This window comes from Pongo pygmaeus, chromosome 1 (genome assembly GCF_028885625.2).
Source record: "Pongo pygmaeus isolate AG05252 chromosome 1, NHGRI_mPonPyg2-v2.0_pri, whole genome shotgun sequence".
Classification (NCBI taxonomy): domain Eukaryota; kingdom Metazoa; phylum Chordata; class Mammalia; order Primates; family Hominidae; genus Pongo; species Pongo pygmaeus.
In genome coordinates this window covers 34,826,926-34,847,512 of record NC_072373.2, presented here as the reverse complement: position 1 = coordinate 34,847,512, position 20,587 = coordinate 34,826,926, and the positions used below count along the sequence as shown (strand labels likewise).

The 20,587-nt window shown below is 43.3% G+C and overlaps 1 protein-coding gene across 2 annotated transcripts in view; it reads right to left on the bottom strand.

Annotated features, from left to right (window-relative positions):
• The window catches only part of PTPN14 (protein tyrosine phosphatase non-receptor type 14), a 206,031-nt gene extending 187,754 nt beyond the window's left edge, over window positions 1-18,277 (bottom strand). Inside the window, exon 1 of one of the 2 annotated variants that reach the window (XM_063672223.1) lies at window positions 18,100-18,277. The gene's annotated coding sequence lies outside the window, so the exon portion shown is untranslated. Of the gene's footprint in view, window positions 1-16,965; window positions 17,655-18,099 lie in introns of those variants that run through there. The other variant, XM_054452233.2, reaches the window with a different exon arrangement.
• Window positions 18,278-20,587: the final 2,310 nt, after the last annotated feature.

The following is a 20,587-nucleotide window of genomic DNA, read 5'->3' as shown; positions in this document are numbered from 1 at the left end:
ATGCCTCTAACCCACAGAACCTACCTTGGAAACTAAACCCTAATGAAATAGTCTCCAAGTAAAATAAATGTAATTTATTCATCAATGTTTATAGTGATGCTTTTCGTAAAAGTTAAAATGGGGAAAATCTGAGTATCAAGACACAAGAGAATGGTTAAATAACCAATCGTGGTATAATAAAAGACGGAATTAGCCAGGCACGGTGGCTCACGCCTGTAATCCCAGCACTTTGGGAGGCCGAGGCGGGCGGATCACGAGGTCAGGAGATCGAGACCATCCTGGCTAACACGGTGAAACCCCATCTCTACCAAAAATACAAAAGATTAGCCGGGCGTGGTCACGGGCGCCTGTAGTCCCAGCTACTCGGGAGGCTAAGGCAGGAGAATGGTGTGAACCCGGGAGGCGGAGCTTGCAGTGAGCCGAGATCGCGCCACTGCACTCCAGCCTGGGCGACAAAGCGAGACTCCGTCTCAAAAAAATAAATAAATAAATAAAAGACAGAATTATAGATCCCGAATCTTTGCTCCCTTCCTATAAGATATCCCATCTAGTTCCCTGTGACTTGCCTGGGAATCATGTGGGATGAGTGGAAGTCCTCAACCCAGTGATTCTTGGCTTGGTCATGTGATATACTTTGGCCAATGGGATGTGAAGAGACAACCTATTCACCATCCCCTCGCACAACAGCTTTCAATGCGGTTACATGCTTCTCATTACACGACCACTCTTTGATGACAATAATTTGTCATCAAAACATGACAAGTTATATAGCAGCGGATATAGCAAACATGTATTTGAAAAAAGCTCATGAAAAAGTAAATAAAAAAATAGGTAGACACAAAAGATATCGATATAAGGCAAGCCAATGAATACCATAAATTAATTGAAAATGATATAATCATTTATAATTATTTTTGTCAATGAAGTATGTGTTTCTACTTCATCTGCACCTACATCTATATCGCCACATCTTTTCATTCTCATTTAGATGCTACCTCTTTATATTTTTCAACAATTCTGTACACACCATATTCATAACAGAAATATTTCTATCCAATACACTTTGTCTGCTTCAATGACATAAAGATTAGTGAACACTTATCGCAAAAGTAAATCTAGTGCAACGGTTATTATTCAACCTTTCACATGTACGATTTAGGATTCAACAATTCTTTTGTCAGATTATAAAGAAGGCAACTGTAAAAAACAGACAAAAGCAAGAGTTAGAAGAAAGTATTTGCTGGGCTGGGCATGGTGGCTCACACCTGTAATCCCAGCACTTTGGCAGGCTGAGGAGGGCAGATCACCTGATGTCAGAAATTGGAGACCAGCCTGGCCAATATAGTGAAACCCCATCTCTACTAAAAAATACAAAAGTTAGCCGGGCCTAGTGGCGCATGCCGGTAATCCCAGCTACTCAGGAGGTTGAGGCAGGAGAATTGCTTGAACCTGGGAAGCGGAGGTTGCAGTGAGCCGAGATCACGCCATTGCACTCCAGCCTGCACAACACAGTGAGACTCCATCTCAAAAAAAAAAAAAAAAAGGATTTGCTGGGATAATCCACTTCTCTGTCATCAAACATTGTGTGAAAGCAAGATCTCAAAGACCCTCACGTACCTGAGGGTAAAGCTGTGTTACCACTGAATTTATCTTTATGACCTACATTAGAAATTCTATTGCACCTGTATGATTCAAGAATCACAAAAATGTTCACTGTATCAATCTCACTCATAATTAATCCTAAAATAAATTCAACAGCAAAAAAATTATTAATGCGAATCATTTTCACTATCATCTTCTATGCGATAACAAGAAATGTAAAATGTGTATACTTTCAATAATAACAACAACAAAAAAAGGCCAGGTACAGTGGCTCACACCTATAATCCCAGCATTTTGGAAGGCCAAGGCAGGGGTGGGGAGGGGGTGGGGGTGGGAGAGATCACTTGGGGCCAGGAGTTCGAGACCAGCCTGGCAACATGATGAAACCCGTCACTACGAAAAATAAAAAAATTTGGCACAGGATGCTGGCATACACCTATGGTCTTAGCTACTCAGGAGGCTGAGGTGGAAGGATTGTTTGAGCCCCAGGAATTCAAGGTTGCAGTGAGCTATAATCACACCACTGCACTCTGGCCTGGGCAACAGAGCAAGACCTTGTCTTTAAAAAATTAATTAATTAGTTTTTTTAAAAATATTAAGAGGATTTATAGTATATCAATTGTAAAGATACTACAAATATTAGTTATTAAGACTACAAGTTAGCTGGGCTTGGTGGCTTACACCTATAATCCCAGCACTTTGGGAGGCTGAGGCAGGAGGATCACTTGAGCCCAAGAGTTCGAGACCAGCCTGCGTAACCTAGTGATAACCTGTCTCTACAAAAAAATAAAAAATTAGCTAGGCATGGTAGCACATGCCTGTATTCCTAGCTACTCAGGAGGCTGAGGTAGGAGGATCTCAAGATCTTGTCTCAAAAAAATTAAAAAAATACAGAAATTATGCACATATTATGAAGGAGTATATAAAATTACAACTATGAAATTATGTCTACACATGAACATTAACAATTAGGTTGATGTCAAAGTAACTGTGGGTTTTGCCATTACTTTTAATAGCAAAAACTGTGATTACTTTTGTGCCAACCTATAAAAAACATCAAAAAATTTTTAAATAGCTGGTCATAGGTTTGTGGCTAAGTTTATACCAATTTTTTAAACATGCTGATACACTGAGAGAAAAAAATGTCTAATATTTGTATTTACAAAATCTGTACTTGCTATGAAATATACCCACGTTTCTCAGTTACAAAAGAATCTGGTATGCTTCAAGTTTCTAAAAACAATTTCTGTTAAATATCTTTTCTAATTAGGACAACCTTGAGTTAGTAAACGAAGCACATCCAGTTTGATTTTTATCATTTCCTGATAACTTGAGCTCATTCCTGGAACATCAATGGTTCTTACTATATTCCCTAATTTAAAGATGGTACCTTTCACTGCTAGGGAAAATAATGGGTACCCCTGGTAGATACTAATGAGCAGAAGGGCTGCTGCAGATCAGGTCTAGGTAATGTTTTCCTTTTTGAGGAAGTGGTGATGAAGAGTGGATACAAGCACAAGCTCTGGATTCATGCCCAGATTTGACACTAGGCTCCATCATTCACTAGTATTTGCATGCCATGTTGTTACATAGTAAACCAGTATTTATTTACTAGCTGTAGGATCTTCTGCAAGTTACTTAGCCTTTCTAAGCCCGAGTTGTCTCATCTATAATAGGCCAATGATAGTGCTTACTTCACAGGGTTGCCGTAAGGATCAAGAAAGATAATCCACTTCAAGTGCTGGACAAAGCACTTGCACATGGTAAGTACTATACTAACTAAATGCCAATTAATATCAGTCTCTCTCTGCTGGTCATCTAAGGTGTCATCAGGCTTACATCTTACCATCACCTATAACTACTTTTACTTTCTGTCTCTAACCACTTTTCCTCCAGTCCTCTTAGGCATCACTGAAGAACTAGGGCTCGTAAGAGTAGTTTGATAACCATCTATGACGGTGCTGTCCAAAAGAAATATAATGTGATCCATAAATGCAAGCCACCTATGTAATTGTCGATTCCCTTGTAGTCACATATAAAAGTAAATCAAGACAGGTGAAATTAATATTGACAACAGATTTATCTCAGTATACACAAAATATTATGTCAACATATAATAAATAAAAAATTATGAGATATTTTACTTTTTTTTTTTATAACAAGTCTTCAAGGTCCCGTGTGTATTTGACACTGACAGCAATATCCCAACTCAGACTAGCCACATTTCAAATGCCAAACAGCCACATGGGGCTAAAGGCTACGTTATTAGTTGCTGATTCTTTTCAAGATTATGACCACAGAAAAACATCTCCACTTTCGAAAACATCAAAATGCATTTATTAAACAAGCTGATGGATAGAAAAAAGGAAAGAATGAATGGAAGGAGGAAGAAACACATGTACTTGACCTACACAGACTTCTGAGCCTAACGTGGTGGTTAAGAACTTGGGCTGTGGAATCAGAGAGAACGGGTTCACGTGCCACTTATTCCACTTACTAGCTGTGAGAGCTGAGCAAATAACTTCTTTAATTCTCACATTCCTCAAGGATAAACTATAGATAAAAATAACATCTCTTTCATAATGTTGTTACAAGTTTAAAGGTTATAGCAGAAAGGGGGTTTCTATACATAAAGCTCTGCTGTATAAAAGGCCAAAGATAGTAGTGGGGAAAACTGACGAAGAGAATACTGAGCAAATTAGCTTGACATCAGTAAAGAGGCCATGGTGGAGAAAAGCTGTTCATATTATTTATATTCACAATGCCTGTTACGTGCCCAATTACACAAAACAATTTGAACAGAGGCAGCTATTAATAAAATAATTGCAATGGCATTTCTAAAGCTCTCAGTGGCTTACAACTCCCCAGCCTCCTTGCTTGCTTGCTTCTTGGCAGTATTCTAAGTAAGTGGGGGAGACAGAGGGCTGAAGGCCAGAATTTGCAGAACCAAGATTTTTCCGTAGTGTATATATTAATATTAACCACATTTTCTAGCCTCCATAAGCCAAATTGATATATCTGAATTTTTCTTTGAAGGATGAGATTCTCACAGTGTCTCAAATTTAAACTGAACATTACTCTTCAATGTACTATAAAGACATAAAATTAAACTAAATGCCTACTGCTCTTTAAACTTTTCTTGAAAATTGATTTTGTGAATAATTCCTGATATTTTGCTTTGAGTTTGCTCTTGTTATGTGCTACAAAACACAAAAGTCTAGCTATGTAAAAAATTAAAGTTAGTTCTGGTCTGCTAATGATGACTTTAAATGTTGAATCATTTTAATGATCCAAGTCACTACATGGTCTAAATTAGATGTTGAGTTTCTTAAAGACCACAAACATGTCTTCTCTATTCCAGGTACCTTCTAAACCAAGATTTCTCTGATAGGTATTCCATTTACTATTAGTGCCCTTCCATATTACAGGTGTTCCATAACATAGATTTTTTTTTTAAAAGATTCTTACTAAAATGAATTTAGCTTTGAAACATTTTCATTTACTGCAGGACTTCTCAGAGCCTTTAATGTCAACACACACAGATTTCAAAGTACTGAGCTCAGTCACTATTATAGTTTTATCATCTACAAATGAGAAAAAATGCAAACCAAGAACCAAACAATAAGGAGATAGCCTAATTGCCCCATGGAAATAGGTGGTCTTTGCATTTCTGGCCTGATGTGCTGCTCACTGTGCATTTCTCTCTTCTATCAAAGCCAAAAAGATATTAATGTTGAATACATATATAGTAATTAATCTATCAGAATCCTCCAAACTAATTTATTCCAAAGGAATCATTTACTATTATTTGAGCTAATTTATTCCAAAGGAAGGAAGGGAAGAAGGAGGAGGAGGGAGGAGTGAGAAAGGGAATAAAGAAGAGGGAGGAGGGAAGAGGGGCAGAGGTAGGAAACCAGTTTGAATAACGACTAAATGTTAGTGCATATTCACGGGCAAAGCTAAAATTCCTAAACACATTCACAAAGATGAAGGGGCACAAAGTACACACTAACCTGGCACTCAGAAAACATGCCTCATTTTAGGAACAACCAAACAGCTGCTCAGCAGAAGCACTGCACAAATCATCCTCCCCAGCCTTTATTTTTAGACACTTCTTAAGTAAAACAATAATTTTCTAAAGAATATAATTAAGACTGGTAGATGTCATTTCATTATTTTGGAGTTTTAATTTGTTTCACATCAGTCCCATTTTTCCCCTCATAAATCACATAATTATATAATATTCCATAAGAAATTCCTTACCTTTGAATAAAATAATGTATATGATCTTTTAAAAATGTACTGATTTAAAAAGCACAATCCACCCAGGATGTTAGTCATTATAACCCACGGATTTAAACACACAGGGAGTCTAAAAGTCAGCCCCATTTTTCAAATGATAAATTGAAGACTTGCTTATGTGTCAAAAAAGGTGTACCTTCATCATTTAAAGCACATTTTACAAAATGTATAATGCAAAAGAATAGGCCTAATAGATCACAGTATTTCCTGGGCAGAAGGGAATGCTAATTGCCTCCTGGAGTCTTAAATGAAACCTAATTGCTGGCTTGAGCTGTCACCACTGACCCTAGAAACACCCTTCATAAACCTAATATGGCATAATCCTCCTTTATTATGGTTATTACAGCTCTTCAGTGGGACACATCTGCCACAAAAATAAACTCTGCAGCTTCTCCTCTAAATGGAGGTGTCACTTCTCCACCCCAGAGCAAGCAGCGCTGATGGCAGAAAGCACTCTGTACAAGTGGTACCACTTTGCAGCCTAGAGCTACTTCCCAACTGGGACTCACACACGTCCACAGATACTACTACAGAAACCATGAAGCTACTCCATGGTGATGGGGGAAAAGAGAAGACAAGGAGCACAAACAGCTATTTATTTATTTTTTTAAAAAATCCACCACCATAAAGCAAATGGGAAAAGCAGACGAAGAGTATCTAATACAAATCATGGGTTTGAGCTAGGAAATCCATGTGTAAATCCATTAGATTTACAAACAAAATTTCAGATATTGAACCCAAGAAATATTCCTTTCAATTTGTTTTGAAGTTTTTTTGGACACACTCTTAAAAAAATTACTTCAATTAAAAACATTTCTCTTACATCTATTACTCATCAATTCCCTAAACATTTATTGAACATGTACTCTGCATCAGATGCCATAAACCTAAGGATAAATAAATTACAAAATATGTCTCCAAAGGTGTGAAAATAAGCAAACAGTACAGTACTGTAGGAAGGCAGAGAAGATGACAATGATAATATAACTATTATTAGGGATATTGTTATCCCTAACAATAAAAAGGGAACATCAGATAAAACCTCCAAAAAGGACATAAAAATCATATAAACATTAAAGAATCAGAAAGAGATTATTATGTGATCAGATGTAAAAAAAAAAATCGCAGTGGGGGCAGGAAGTAACAGTAACAGCATAAATCAAAGCAACAAGGTTTCAACCCTGAGAAATGTTTGGAGAAGGTTCACAGGGAGCCAAGAGATATTTAGGGGAGAGGCCAGACAAAGCTAGGAAGTTAGGTGCGATCAAGAGCTATGCAGAGCCCTGACTGTGTTCACAGCTGATCTCACCTGCTCTTCCCTCCCACATCCCTGAATGTGAGAGATTGAGAGTTGAGGGGTTAGTTTCTTGATCTTGTCCAAATTTAGTGAAATGTGGAAGTCAACCAGGCCAATGATGGAATTAAATGTAAACTCCAAGAGGGCTTTCACAGGCCACAGGGTTCCAGTGACTTGGGTAACAGATGTTATTCTTAGCTCAACTGTTACATGATGGTGATTTACCTGTCCATTTCCTATCCAAAAGCCCATCAGAAAGCATTATTTAGAGGAAACCACTTTACATTGTTGTTAAACTCCTGATTGCTGCTCTTAAGAATATATACATATGTATTCATGGGAACATTTTTTCTCAATATTTGTATGATTCGCTTATTGTATTGTGCTGAGTGAGCTCCTGTGTGCTTCAGACAAAAATAAATGAGACTTTCTGTTTACATTTTAAAAAAAGAGCTATGCAGAGCCTTGAGTGCTCTGCTAGAGAGTGTGTACTTTAATCATAAGCAGTTTTTAAAATGAAATATTTTAGAAGGGAGAATGTAATAAACACACGTTTCCATCACTCAGCTTAGGAAACAAAACAGTATCACATGTCTGTCCTCACCTCCACCCTTGCTCACCATATCCTGTATTTTGTGTTTATTCTTCTGGTATTTCCTTATACCTTTACTACATACACACACATATATGCATGTATGTTATATGTACACACACATATGTATGCATGTATGTTATATATATATAGTAAAAGTAAAAAGAAAATGTGTGTGCACGTGTGTGTGTGTGTGTAAACAATATATGGTCGCAAGAAAGATTTTAAGCAGGAGAGTGAAAATATCAGACATATCTTAGAAAAGACTCTAGCATAGAAGGTAGACTGGTGCCTGCACCAAGAGAGCGGACAGCTTACACAAACTGGTGCCACAACAGGTGTCTGTCATAGTGATGCAGGAGGGGCAGCCTCAGCCTCACAGGGCACTCTTGGGCAAGGGGCAGGCAGACCTGCATGGACAGTTACAGGCAGGGACATGGGGGAGTAAAGCAGTGGCAGTTCCCAGGCAGCTGACAGGCCAGTGAGGGGGTGAGGCAGGTTAACCAGGACACAGAGCACAGTGAGGTCAATGTCAAGGCCAGAATGGCAAGAGGGCCTGACCCAGAGAGAGATTAGGGAAGGCTGCCCAGAGAAAGTGGTATTGAAGGAGGGCTCGGACGGATGGTTTTGATAGGCAATGATGAGTGTTAGGATTTTTAGGCAAGGAAACAGCACAACATTAGGTAGAAAATGACTGGGCCCGTTCAGGAAACACCTGCAGTTTGGCATAACCCTGAGGAATAGTGGGACATAAATCTGAAGAAATCAGACGCCCGCCTGGGAATCATTTGTGGAGAACCTTAAGCATCAAGCTGAAGTATATACGTAATTCATGACAAATTCACTTTCATGGCCATGAAATCTGCCTTAATCCCTTTGACTTAGGAGCTAAAATAACGGTGAGAGCCAAGCTTGTGATTTGGGGGGGAAATATCGATGATATCACTGCTGCTTATTATAGTTCTATAAGTAGAACAGGCTGTCTTGGATATGAGTGGGCTGGCAAATCTGCCTTGACATGATGTCATAGGGTCTCTCCATCTTTCTCTCACTGTAAAAACTAGTAACTTTGAGTTTGAATAATGGGGGATTCTGCCTTTTTCCTTTTCTATATGATACAAAAGACAATAATGCATAGGAAGGAAATTAAGCATATTCTAATCAGTAAATCCAAAACTGAAAGGTTTCGATCTTAACCCTGAGATGTTCCTCCTTCCTAACCCTTCAGTGATATTTATTCTCCCATGATCAACATTTCCTAGACTTAAAAATGAGAGGAAAAATTACCGTGTTTTTTAAGTATCCAAGTATAGCAAAACAATATTAAGAACCATAGTATGAGTAACTTCAGAAAATAGCTTAAAAATGGAATTTGTCTCCTCAAATGAACAAAGATAATAAGATATGTATAATACATACTGATATCTGTTTAATTTTTAAAAATTACATATAGTCATGAACAAGATGTAATTTTCCCAGAGCATAGTAATTATTTATCAAAGAATAAATAATAAATTACAAACTAGGCTGAGCTCTTATCCCTCAGGTCAGCATTTCAGAAATGCATTCATTCACTGATTCTATAACACTTTTTTTTTTTTTAGATGGAGTCTCGCTCTGTCTCCCAGGCTGGTGTGCAGTGGTGCCATCTTGGCTCACTGCAACCTCCGCCTCCTGGGTTCAAGTGATTCTCCTGAGTAGCTGGGACTACAGGCACATGCCACCACGCCCAGCTAATTTTTGTATTTTTAGTAGAGACGGGGGTTATTACTGTGTTGGCCAGGATGGTCTCGATCTCTTGACCTCATGATCCGTTTGCCTCAGCCTCCCAAAATCCTGGGATTACAGGTGTGAGCCACTGCGCCTGGCCACACTTTTTAAAAATAATCAACTCCAATTCATTATCTGCAAAATGGCAACATGATCATCATCACGGCTATGGCTACCCAACCTCCACATAAGATGAACTGAATAAGATCCCTACCAGAGAGGCTTGTAACTTAGTAGAGGAGATGGGAAGGTAAACAAGCATAATACAGTAAACTTACTAATGTTGGTAATTTCAAAGTGCTATGGGACTATAAAGAAAGGAATGGGCTGGGCACAGGGGCCCACGCCTGGAATCCCAATACTTTGGGAGGCCGAAGTAGGAGGATCGCTTGAGCCCAGGAGTTCAGGACCAGCCTGGGTTTGAACATAGGGAGACGCCGTCTGTACAAAAATTTTTTAAAAATTAGCCAGGCAAGGTGGCTGGCACCTGTGGTCCCAGCTACTTGAGAGGCTGAGGTAGGAGGATCACTTAAATCCAGAAGGTCAAGTTACAGTGAGCCATGATCACCCCACTGCACTCCAGCCTTGGTGACAAGGCAAAACTCTGTCAAAGAAAGAAGGAAAAGAAGAAAAAGAAAGAGCAAGAAAAGAAAGGCTGGGCTCAGTGGCTCATGCCTGTAATCCCAACCCTTTGGGAGGCCAAGGTGGGAGGATCACCTGAGGTCAGGAGTTCGAGACCAGCCCGGCCAACACGGCAAAACTCCATCTCTACTAAAAATAAAAAAAAATTAGCCAGATGTGGTGGCTGTGTGCCTGTAATCCCAGCTACTCAGGAGGCTGAGGTAGGAGAATCGCTTGAACCTGGGAGGTGGAGGTTGCAGTGAGCCGAGATAGCACTGCTGCACTCCAGCCTGGGAGACAGAGCAAGACTCCATCTCAAAAAGAGAAAGAAAAAAAAGAAAGGAACGGAAGAAAGTGAAAGAGAGACAGAGAGAGAGAAAAAAGAGGAGGGAAGAGGAGGTGAGAGAGAAAAAAGAGGAGGGAAGGGGAGATGAGAGAGAAAAAAGAGGAGGGAAGGGGAGGTGAGAGAGAGAAAAGAAAGGAAAGGAAGGATTCAGTGGGGAGGAGCAGAGTGAAGGTAGAGCCTTAGTTGACCACAAAGAGGTTAAGCAGGCAGGAAGGGGTAAGACCACTCTGGGTCTGAATGTAACAAAGGAGAAGAGAATTAAACACCACTAAGTGTTAGGGGCACTAGCACAGATAGAGAGAAAGAGCAGCAGATGGGTATGACAAGATAGTCAGGAATCCATATCATAAGGGGAAAAACAAGTGAAAGACTTTAAATAGTACTCAAAAAAGTAAAATCTTCAAAAATTTGTGATCAAAAACCCTTTTTGCAGCGCTAAAAGAGTAAAAATAATTTTCTGCTGCTATAATAGAATATCGCAGATTAGGTAATTTATAAAGAGCAGAAGTTTATTTGGCTCACAGTTCTGGAGGCTGGAAAAGTCCAAAAGCATGGTGCTGGTATTTGGCCAGGGTCATCCTATGGTGCAAAGCTGGAAGGCAGAGGCAAGCACAGAACATGGAGAAAGGCACCAGGGGCCAGACTCCCTTTATCACAATCTACTCTTGAGATAACAAATCTGACATTAATCCCTTCATGAAGGCTCCTCCTAATCACCTCTTAAAGGTCCCACCTTTTAACACTGTTTACAATGGCAATCAAATTTTACCATGAGTTTTGGAGGGGACATTCAAACCACAGCAATGCTCTTGGAACAATCTCAAGAGGCCAGTAAGGATGGAGGGAAAGGAGCAAATGGAAAATACTTTTACAGACTCAAACTCGAAGGGACCTAATGACTGATGGGATTTGTTACTGGGGTTTGAGAAAGGGATTGAGGGTGCTAAGAATGACAAGTTGAAGAAAACGCCAAATGCCTGGCTTGAGCAGCTAACTCAATAGATAGCAATGTCACTGAGATAGGTAATTTGGAAGCAGCACATTTTGTGACAAGAAACCGGGGAGTTCAAGTTGGGACAGGTAGGATTTGGCATGTATAGCAGACACTCAGATGGATCTAAGCACCAGATAAACCCAACTGTTTGGTAGCAAGCAGAGAGGTCTGGACTAGAGATGATAGCCAAGGAGATCCAGTAACATGGAAACATCTAATTAGTGCTTTACATGAACCTGGCTAGGAATACAAGGCCATTAACCGAGCCTCTCTGCAGCTCTAAAGCAACCAGGAATGGAATCATTCAAACTGGTGCAGTGAAAAAGTGACCACCATACCAAGCCTGAGGAACAGGGGTGGGTGAACCAAGCAAGACTTCTTGGCTCAGTGCTTCTCAAAATGCAGTTGGTCAGGACCAAGAGCATCACCCAGGAGCTCTTTGGAAATGGAAATTCTCAGGCCTACCTTAAACGTGCTGAATCCAGAAACCAAGGTAGGCATGGGGAACGGCAACCTTTGTTTAACAAGCCCTGCAGGTGATGCTCACTGGAGGTTGACAATCTACTGCCTTGGCTAATGCCCCAATTACTTGAGGAATGTAGTGTGAACAAATTAACCCCCAGAGATGAATTTTCAAGGACACAAGGAAATTAAGTAGAAGTAAAGTACACATTTCATACGAAAATATGCATTAGGAACTTTGGCTAATTTTCAACTGTAAGTAATTTTCCCTGTGAACGCAAAACTTATAAGGCAAAGTAGATCAAGTCAGTGGCCCACATGGTATGGCTTCCTAACTTAGGAATACAGTTCAGCACTAAAATCTCAAAGAATCTAAATGTGAAGAGGATATTTTTCTACTTAGAGATGATGCTACATCATCAAAGGATCCCTTTCTCGTTTTCTCACCAGACTCCTCCCTATTGACCAACGTAAAGCATTTATGGGATGGCCAGCTAGGGTTACGGCTCTCTGGATATGCAGTAGTCCTCTGGGTCAAACTAATTGACCAGGCTCAGGATGAAACTCTTGACCTGGGCCTAATTTAGCCCCTAAGGAAACTAAGCTAAATCAACCACATATCAAATTTTACATGTAAGGTTGATCTAAGAATGGCTATGAAATGTTTTTTCCAATTGCAAGGATCCTGAAGAAAATCAAACAAAAGCTTGAGGGGGAAGAAAAGTCAAGAAACACAGGACCAACAGGACAAAGGAAAGGAAAGTAAAACAATGTTAATATGTCATTTATAACCCAACTTAGAGCCAGAACTACCCTTATCACACAAAAAGGCACTTAATCACTATTACCTTTTACACAGCTACTTTGTGTCCTTCGTCCACAAGCATTGCATCATATCCTTTAATTCAGAATTATAAATAATTATAAGATTATTTATTTTCATAATCAGCATGCATGCAATATATGGCAAAGGCACTGCTGGTCTGGGCAAGATACATTTCCTCTCCCCTCCTGTTGCAAAAATCCAGGTCAGGCCTGCCTTTTCCTGGGCTCTCTCCCCAATTCCCCAAAGGGGTAGGATACCTTCATATGATCTCCAGGCCTGCACGCAATCCTGCAGAAAAGATTTAACCAATTCTTTGCCACCCTGTTTCAAGAACACACGCTGCATACCTGCCCTTTCTTCTAACATTGTTCTAACATTGTTCATTTCTTCTAACATTCCCTCCCGCTTTGAGGTTGATATGAAGATCAATGATTTAATGTTTGTCAAATACTCTAGGCTTCTCAGATGAAAGACAACATTAAAGTTCAAATAACCAGTGGCTGGCATTACAGTAGAGGTGTTGCAGTTTACTCTTTATATTTGGGCTTCAAAAAGGGAAATCAAGGCTGCAAAGATACAGCAGCTAGCTTTTGTACTCTTGTTAAAGGCAGACAGAGTTATCCTAACATTCTTTAATTAACTAGATTTCAACATTAGAAATACAAGGATCCTTATATAAAACACTGGACTGTCATTACAGTAAGAAGTATACAAGGAAAAGGATCTTGTTCTCTGCTCTTCTAATCTCTCAGTGGCTTTCCCTCCTCAAACTTCTCTACTGCCTGGTCCCCCACCTCTCAATTTCCTCTTGTAGGAGGAGCCACATGGCAGCTGCCAGAAAACATGTTCGTTTTGAGCCAATAGGCTGAAAAAAAAAAAAAAAAAGTCAAAAATAAAGCTTTATGTGTATGTTGGCACACATGTGAATTCAGGCTGCTGAAAAAAATAACACACAAAGAGCACATTCATGGCCACATACAAGTCCTTGAACATATAAATAGCCATCCTTGACCTATTCTGTGTGAGGTACTGTTATACAGCATGACACTGAATTCTCCATACATACCCCGACAGGCCAAATGTTAGCAGATCCATTTTGCAGATGAAGAAACTGAGGCTCAGAAGGGCTATGACGTTCATCCAACATCACACAGCTAAAAAATGACAGAGCTAGAATTCCAACCTAGCTATATTTCAAACTCCCAAACCTGGACCGCCTGCTCCAGCACACTGACAGCCAGGAAAAGCTACACAACTTGCCACACATACCCCTTGGACCACTCAATAAGCCCTCCATGCGATATATACAGAGGAAGCGTAAATTAAATCAATTTAAATCCGTAAGGGGAGATCCAAAAGCGTATTTTAACATCAACTTGAACCTCCTCCCTACCAAAGCTTTCGTGTTTGTTTTCCCTCATTCCTTAAATGGCTAATTAAGTATTTCATCTTATCTCTTTTTCATGCCTTATCTCTAACAAAGCTCACAGCACTGTTCTGAGGCTTAAAATGAATTTTTTAAAAACACAGCATTTGGTGACCAAGTAATGAAGCTCAAACGCAAGAATTTGATGAAATCCTTGTTCAAAAATGACAAGAATATGGAACCCAGGAGGGCTATAATATGCAATCAAAGGGTTGATGTTTGCTTCCCCGGAGCAAACTTAAACCTCTAATAAGGAAGGAAGGCACTGGAAAATAAAAAATCCTCATAGTTCTTGACACTTAGCCCATCCGTTCAGGGCAAGTAAGAATTATTCTAAAAATTCTGATTTTTCTCTGAATTCCTTATGGTGCTTTCCTATTAAAAGTCTAACTGTCCTTTCTATTACAGCTACAAGCATGACACAGTATGCACAAACCTGAATAACTCAAGTGTTAATAATAATTACATGTTTAAGCCAATGACGGAAACTGGGCAAATGCCTGGGATTAGTGGGAATGGGCTTCTCTTCAGCCATTTCTCTCATGCAGGTCCCTACACCTTCAGGAAAACTTCCGTGAAGGGGCTGTTCTTGAGATAAGAAAAGATGCTGGTAGAGGGGCTTGGATAAACACCCAAAGTTGTAGGAAGTCAGTGTGTTCTTCCCACTCTGATGTACTGGCCTGAGGTCACCAAAAGCTGGATGTCTGCCACCTCAGCCAGGACTCAGCCACTATGAACAATACTACGACACCACTGCAGTCCAGTGAAGAGACACCCTTGAAAGGCAAACCACGTACAGAATGCTACTGCATTGTAAGAAACTTTTCTAGGCAGGATTTGCTGAATCCTGGGCCATTAGGCTACAAAAATGTGCAAGATAGTGTTTTCTATTTTCATAAAGTTTCAGAGAAAAGAACGACTTTAGCACAACTGTGCTAAAGCAATAGTAATGACTTAAAAGCAGAGAAAAGTATAACAAACTTAGTGACATACAGATGAACTAATTTTGCACCTCATGGCCACCCATTCAGACTGGGCAAAAAGGGCATCATGCCATTCAGCTCCCACTCATTAAGGCTGTCATTTCTACGGCATAAGCTTCAACCCCATCACCAAAAAATTAGGTAACTTTATAATACAAGGTCCGTAATGCTGCGGTATTACCACACCTACGGCTGTCAAACAGCCTTTTTAAAAAAGGAATCATTGCTTGAATGTGGGGGACAAAAAAGAAGAAGAATCAATACCATTTTAATGAAACCGAGCATGGGCCAATCAAAATTTAGATGATCATACAACAGCCGCTTGTGGTAAAACAGCAGCAGGCATGGAGGTGTATCCAAAGAGGGAGGCCTTGGCTCCTCTGTAAGCTACTTGTGGTTCCCATAAGTGGCTAACGTGCTTCTAGATTAATTTCTGATATTGGGGGTAGAGAGAATGCTATCCCAGCAACACTGCACCAACATGGCCATAAATGCCCCTCGGGCCCCCAGATGGCTAGGGAAACTTTCTATCCTTCTTGTGTTCACTCTGCACTAGCTGTTTCCTCTGCCTGGAATACACCCTCCAGATGAGCATAACCTCCATCCTCTAAGAGCAGTGCACGCCTCACCAGGACCAAGCTCGCCTCAGATTCTCACAGAACCCCTCTTCCACACATTATCATTCTTCACCGGCCTTCAAGTTTCCTCCACTAGGCTGCAGACTCCTGCCCTGTGATCTCATTTAGCATCTTTCTATCCTCTGTTCCCAGCAGAGTAGAAGCTGGGTTTGTTGGATGAATGACTAAACTAATCCATTTCAAGAAGTTAACACATCGGTGGAAACTCTGTAACTGCCCGCACCTGCAGTTTAGAGATTCCTCACTTTCACAAAGAACCTGCGACAGCCAGTCCCTCGACTTAAGCAGAAACCCCACAATCTCTGAAATTGTAGGTGGGGATGAGAAGCTTGGAGAACAGGAACCGAAGGAAGTAAGAGGGAAAATGAGGTAGGGGCAGCGTTACCTCACTGCTCTCTCCAAACGAAAAGGTGCAAACCCCATTTACAAGTATTCAAACCTGAGATCTGGGGGTCACGTGGGGAAGGAGAGGCTGTTAATACCTACAACTTTGAAAGTTTGAGGTGGAGGAGACCTGATCTGAAATTGTTTGGCCACAGCTTTTTTCTACGAGCCAGCCCGACCACCCAAGTAGGAGACTCGACGCCCAGGAGTTTGGTGGCACCACTGGGGCCTAGTGAGAAGGCAGGAAAACTCCGCTCCCCTCAAGATTCCTTCCCGGTGGTGGTGGGGGGTGATTGGGGGCGTCGGGCAGCCGCATCCCCTCTACCGCTGCAGCGACCGCGACGTCGTTCGTCTTTCATCCTCTAGCCCCCAAGGTCTAGGTATCTCCAGTTGCCCTTCCGAGGCCCTCTCTCGTTCCCAAAACGCTGAAGGGAATGGAGAGAAGGGACCAGGGTGTGGGTTTAACCACAAACTCCCCAGACGGCGCTCACCTTCCAGCTGGCTCCCGGCACAAGCTTTGCGCCTCACCGCGGGCAGCTCCCACCGCGAGATAACACCCCTGCGGCCCCGCCACCCGGCGCCCCCGGCTGCCCTGCCAGGCGTCCCGGGCCGCCAATCGCAAGTTGGCGTTGCCAGCGTCTACCCAAGTCATCTGCAGGGCGCCCGGAGCGCCGAGGCGGCCTCCAACCTCGGGCCCGACTCCCGGCTTGGACGGGGCTTACCTGCTTACATGGCCCCCGTGGCGCCCCGGAGTCCCGCGCGGAAAGGCTGTCCTCCGCGGCGGCGGAGCCCCGATTCCCCACGGAATTGATTCCAGTGACTGGCGGAGGAGGGGCGAAGGGAAGGAGCCGCAGGAGGCGCAAGGGGAGGGAGGTTTCCGCCGCGATCCCGGCGCGAGAGTCGGAGCAGAGGCGCACCAGGGGAGAAAAGGAGAAAAACCTAAGCACGGGGCTGTCCCGCCCGAGGAGGCCGGGGAGGATGGCTCAGCTGGGAGGGGAAGGAGCGCCAGTGGCCACTTGATGTCTGTCTAGGGCTCCCCGAGGACCTGAACCAGGAGAGCAGGCGGCTGAGCCCGGAGGAGCACAGCAACCTGCCCCCGAGTCTGCGCCCGCTGCGCTCACTCCGCGGAGAAAAAGTTGGAAAGAACTTTGAGGGGCCGGGAGAGCCAGAGCGGCAGGAAATGCGAGCGGCCGGGAGAGGAGGGAGGAAGGGGCCGTGCGAGTGGGAGGGGACGGAGCAGGCGCCGGCGGCCACGGCTCCCCCACCCAAGAGCCGGGCTCGGCGGCGCTGGGGGCCGGGAGGCGGAGGGAGCGCGGGGCGCGCGGCCGGGGGCGGGGAGGAATGCGGCCCGGGAGGGCGCGCGCCGGGGGCGCCGCGGGCGCGCGCTGAAACGTGGAGCCCCAGCTCCCGAGCTCCCGAGCTGGAGGCGCGCCGTCCTTGGGGACGTCACAGCGCTGGAATCCGAGGAATGCCGGGCAGCAGGAGCTCCTTCTGCAGGCCCGGAGAAGTCGCACACTTTTAACGGGGTAGTTTCGGAAAATGTTTTAAAAGGTGGGGGCTGAGGACGGAGGACAGGATGAAACTCCCTGGAGTAAGAGACGTGGAAGTGGAGAGGGCAAGGCGACCGCAGCCACCCCAACCCTGGGCTGCTCCAGCCGCTGGGGAGAAAGAGGCAAGGAAAGGAAGAGCCCACCTAGACTTCCGAGGACCGCAGAGACGGGGCGGCGGCAGGAACTTGCCCACCCCGACCTACATTCAGGATAGTCCACCTTATATTGGGGAACCCTCCAAGCAGGACGTTTCATGCAGCCACTCCACAAGGGAAAACAGACCAGGAGAAAGTAAGGTGGCCTCACCAAGTAGGCAATCTCAGAGATCTCTCCCTAGAACCTCTGGGTACTGGACCCGGTGTCTTAGCCTTCTCTCCCTGCCCCCTCCTGCCCCGTAGGAATGATAAAAAGCAGCCTGTGTGATGAGAGTTGGAAAATGTCGTTTTCCCGGTTTGTTCCATGCCACAGAATCGCCCCACCCTGCCTGGGTAGGCACTGGGAGGGAACTTCCTTAGCACTTTCGGAGGTGGAGTTAATGAGACGCAGCTGGTATGATGGAAAAAGCTCGGAGCCAGGCGACTGAACCTGGGTTTTAGGCCCTGCCCGATTGGATAACTGAGGAGTATCCCAGCCCCTGAGATCCTAGGTTTCTGTTGCTGCAAAATTAAAGAATTTGTCTAGATTTCTGTGGTCCTTTGCGTTGCTACAAACATGTCTTGGGATTTATCTCGGTAAGATTCCAGTCCTTTGTTGAAAAGGGACCTTGAAGTCGTTGTCACATAATGCATTGTCCCAAATCACTTCAGTGTCCGGCAACTCATGCAAAAATTCCTGGCCTCTTGGGGAAGAGAACTGGAAACCAAAAAGCGCGGTGGCTAACACCTGTAATCCCAGCACTTTGGGAAGCCAAGGCGGGCGGAATGGCTGAGCTCAGAAGTTCGATACCCGGGCAACACGGTGAAACCCCGTCTCCACTAAAATTCAAAAAATTTTTCGGGCGTGGCGGCGTGCGCCTGTAATCCCAGCTACTCGGGGGCTGAGGCAGGATAATTGCTTGAACCTGGGAGGCGGAGGTTGCAGTGAGCCGAGATCGCGCCACTGCACTCCAGCCTGGGCTACAGGGCCAGACTCCATCTCAAAAAAATAAAATAAAATAAATAAATCCGTAGTGACTCTGATTTTCTTCGAGCATCTGCCAATCTCTAGAACTGTAAAGAATTAGAGAAAACGCCGAGTGCAATGCAAAAGTGATGGGAAGAAAAGGTTGAAGGGAAATCAACTTTCTCACATTGTAAAGGAAATAGCTGTACAGACGTGCTGGGTTTCCAAAGAAAACGTTAGGCAGTGCCTGACTGTGTTCCAGAAAGTGTGGAAAGCACTCCTCCATTCCTAGATGAGGAAAGTGAGGCATGAAGAAATTACCTGTCTCACTGAGGGTCATACAACTAGGAAGATATGATCAGGGCCCTAGTCTGTCAGGCCTAAAGAGCATGCTCTTCATCTCTTTGAAATTGGACCCAAACAGGATTAGGATTAAAGATAAGAAAATGCCTTCAGGCTCTCAGTGTAAAACTCTGGCTTTTGCTCTTTCCTGGGAGATGGGAGGCCTCTTGCTTGGTGTCTTTTCTAGTGAAAAGACACTAGGAAATATATTGTGTTGCTCTAACATCACTGTGCTACCAAACTGAGCACAGCACCCTGAGGCTGTTGTGGCATAAAAGAAGAAGCAGAGGACTTGTTGTCCTTCTTGGGCAGACACAAGGGTTCCAGTTCTGCCTCTGACCAGCCTTGGGACCCTGATCAAGCCACTTCACCTCTAGGCCTGAATTTATTTTCTAAGTGGAGTGTGGCAAAGAGGGCAGAGCTTGGTTGGAATAGTTCATCTCTGAGGTCTTTCCCAGGGCTAAACTTGCGTCAAAGTACACTTCTCCAGATAGATGGCATGCCTATGGAGGAAGCTAAGCAATAAAGCCAGTGGATAAAGCCAGTGTCTGGGGACAGGACTGTTTTCACACCGCCTTCAGATGAAAATCAATGTTGAGACTCCAATGAATGTGGCTGAGTGTTCAATGACTTTACTTAAAAGCTTTACTTAAAAGCTAAGATTTAGCACTAACCCTGTGGACGCATTTTAAAAATTCAGATAATTTTACTTACAGAAAGACAGTCTGGGCAACATGGCGAAACCCCAACTCTACACAAAATGCAAAAATTAGTCAGGCATGGTAGCTCGAGGCTTGTAGTCCCAGCTACTAGAGAGGCTGAGGTGGGAGGATTGCATGAACCCGGGAGACCGAGGCTGCAGTAAGCTGAGATCACACCACTGCACTCCAGCCTGGGTGACAGAGTGAGATCCTCTCTTGAAAAAGAAAAAAATATGCGTTATTAACATAAAAGCCTATAAAGTGTATCTGACCAGCCATATTTCTTTTTCTTTAGAATAGATCACAGAAAGGCAATACAAATAAGAATATTTTCTAAGGCCGGGCGCGGTGGTGGCTCACACCTATAATCCCAGCACTTTGGGAGGCCGAGGCGGGTGGATCACAAGGTCAGGAGATCGAGACCACGGTGAAACCCCGTCTCTACTAAAAATACAAAAATGAGCCAGGCGTGGTGGTGGGCACCTGCAGTCCCATCTACTCGGGAGGCTGAGGCAGGAGAATGGCGTGAACCTGGGAGGTGGAGCTTGCAGTGAGCCAAGATCACACCACTACACTCCAGCCTGGGCTACAATGCGACACTCCATCTCAAAAAAAAAAAAAAAAGAATATTTTCTAAATAGAAAGTACAG